The sequence below is a fragment of the Buceros rhinoceros genome, unplaced genomic scaffold (assembly GCF_000710305.1).
Source record: "Buceros rhinoceros silvestris isolate BGI_N320 unplaced genomic scaffold, ASM71030v1 scaffold13107, whole genome shotgun sequence".
NCBI lineage: Eukaryota > Metazoa > Chordata > Aves > Bucerotiformes > Bucerotidae > Buceros > Buceros rhinoceros.
The window spans coordinates 2090-5093 of NW_010424025.1; positions in this window are offsets into that span (position 1 = coordinate 2090).

Sequence of the window (3004 nt, forward strand, 5' to 3'; positions counted from 1 at the left end):
TGCCCCCCGAATCCTGGTGTTGCGGGTTCTGCGGCTGAGGCTGCCGGCAGGTACGGCATTAATCACGGAGGACCAGGCTCAGACAACAGCGTTTTTTATCTCCCATTTTTTGGCATAAGCGTTAGAAATGATTTGCAGATGTTATTTACTGCTTTTGGGCTTGCAGTAAATTGAGACAAGATGCACCTGCATGGATAGCGAGAGGCTTTCCCACCCAGGGACGGTCGCTAAGGGCTCGTACTGGACTTTCCCAGGGAAATTTAGGATTTGGGAGAGGGTCCCTGAGCCAGGACTGCTCCCTGCACCCTGCATTTCATCCAGACAGCCCGGCATTCACGTACCTCACCACACAAGGTGGGCTATTTCTTACCCCAGTGGCCCCCTGAAGGGAATCGCAGCAGCCGCCTGGCAGGGAGCTGCCAGGCTTTCCATCCCAAACCGGTGCCGTGCCTAATTCAGAGTGCAAATAGAAGCAGTGACAGACACTCCAAAATAACCTCCTCCAGCTGGGGAAGAGTTGCCGGCAACCGGCTGCTGGTTTGGCCGGAGAAGTGCCTGCAGAGGAAAGGAGTTTCCTTGGCTGAAATGAGTTCAGCAGAGCACTGGGCTGGGCACCATCGCTGCTCAGTGGGAGCTGGGGCTGCTCGGCTGAGTGGAGGCACTCTGCCTTTTGCAGGATCAGGCCCTCCCTCACCTAGGGAGGGGTTGGGGGGATCCCTTTGCTGGGGCAGTCTGTGCTGTGGTAGAGGGACCTCCATCCTCGACCTGGAGCAGAGATCCATGGTAAGCTCTGATCCAGGCACAAGACATTGACCATCTCGCTGTGCTTCCCATCACGGGACACCTTCCCATCCTGACCCAAGCATCAGCCCTTGAACCCACTGGAGCTGACACACAGTGCCACCGAGACCCAAACACGTCCCTAGAGCAGGTCCTACCTGAACCATGTACCACAGGACCTGCTCTTGGTAGCCAAAGCCCGGCTATAGGCTGCAGCATTCCAGCACTGCTTTCTCAGCAAAATTAGACCTTTTCTGGCGCAGCCCTCATGCCAAGGCAGCAGGCGGGATGGCTTTCTCATAACCAGCCCCGCATACTCACGTCCAAGAGAGCCAGACTGGAGGAGGAGCAGGAGCGTGGTCTGGAGTCTGTTGGCCCCGGACCCCCCAGCAGCTTCGCCTTTGCTCAGGGGCGAGACAACTAACTGATGTTCTTCTTTTTTAAGACTGCCTACAGAACTGACCCATTTGTTCAACACTTCTGCACAGCTCCAGGCATTGTTACACCCACAGAGTGGGTGAGGTCCCTGCATGGCCGGGACATTGCCAGGGGGACCAGAATGTGGCAAAGTTCCCCCCAAAAGGCCCTGGCAGCCAGCCCTACTTTCTTCTCGAGATCTGTGGCTGTGGCCTACCACTGGGTAACTAAAACAAGCAAGAGGAGACCAAAAAAAGTGTCCTTTAGAGACAGTCCTGGTCCCTTGCAGAGTGACCTACGGCAGTGTTGGGCAAGGCACTTCATCTCTGCGTGCCTCCATGTGATGTGGATAGCAATGATTTATATCATGTTAGCCTGAGGGTTTCAACCGTGGAGATTTGCTGAACACTGAGACAAACTGAACAAGCCAAAGCCACCAGACTGCCCTCGCTATCAGAGTGTGATTAAAAAAAATCTCTGGGCAGTTGGGAAACCGCAAGCGACCCCAGGTATTGTCATGACCATGGAGTTTCCACAGCTTTAAAAACCTCCCTTTTGTCTGCAGATTCCTTGAATTTTACCTGTCCCCCAAGAGTCCGCAGCTCTGCAAGAACTGGAGGAGCTTCCAGACGAGTCACTCTCGGTTTGAAATTTTAGCTATGCAAAGATTTAAAAACAAAAGTACAAAGCCTTTTCTTTTGACGGGCTGAGTCTCGCATGGATGTCGCCCAGCGTCGTGCTGAGGGACGTCAGCTCTGCAGCACTGCCAACCACAGGCATTCAAAACCCGTGAGTCAGATTCCCCGAAACCCTAAGACTGGTTTCATTCTGTTCTGGATTTTGAGCCTTGAAGCCTCATAACTTCAAGCTTTTCTCTTCCAAAGAAGACATTTTTGACAGACGGGGCAAGGGCTGAGAACCTCACATCGCCATTGAGCTCTAGGAGTCATGACTGTAAAAATACCCATTAAACACCATGAAACAAGCAATAAACCCCTGCATTGCCACCCCAGATTTGGCTGCGGGACAGACCCTCCAGGATGCCCCAAAGTGTACGGGCAATGGAAACCCACTGACAAGAAGAGATGTCCTCACCATTAATGGTGACGTATTTGTAATGGGCTGGAACTGGGTGGAGGAGAAGGGACGAGTGGAAAAAAAACCCTGAGGAAAAAAGCGACAGAGATACCTGCAAGCAATATGTATAATAGGTTTATTCAACAGGGAGCTGGGAAAGGGAAATTTTTTAAGGGCAAGTATTCAGCTAAAGCTGCCTAAAATGGGGCCAGGCCTTATGGAGAGTGGATATTTTAAGTGGCAATTCATTCCACTAATAAAGCCGGAAGGACGCAGGTGCTTTGGCAGGGCTGGGGACAGGAGCGGGCGAGAGCTGCAGTCGATCAGCGCTGGGTCTGCAGCACCAGCCGCGCGAGGGGCTCAGGCACAGCTGGTGGCTCTGGGTTTACTGAGCTCCCGTTCCCTGGTGCCAGGGCCCGTGTGTGCATTTCAGCTGTCCAGAAAGCACCACCCACCCCGGCACCTCCGGCGACGACTCCGATCACAGGCTGCAGTAGGTGATGATGCTACGGCCGTCCCTTCTCCAGCTGGGCAGGGAAGGGCTTGTGCCCATGGGTTGCTCCAATGCTTGCATCAGGCCCTTTCACGCCAGGAGGTTTCTTGATCAAATTCCTAAGGCAGAGCAGTAAAAAGACAAGAAATCTTTGCAAGCTGCATGGTGCTATGCTTGTCGTATTGCTGAGGGCTCCTTGGGGCTGGCGGTGCTGCTCCAGAGCTGTAGCTCTTGCAC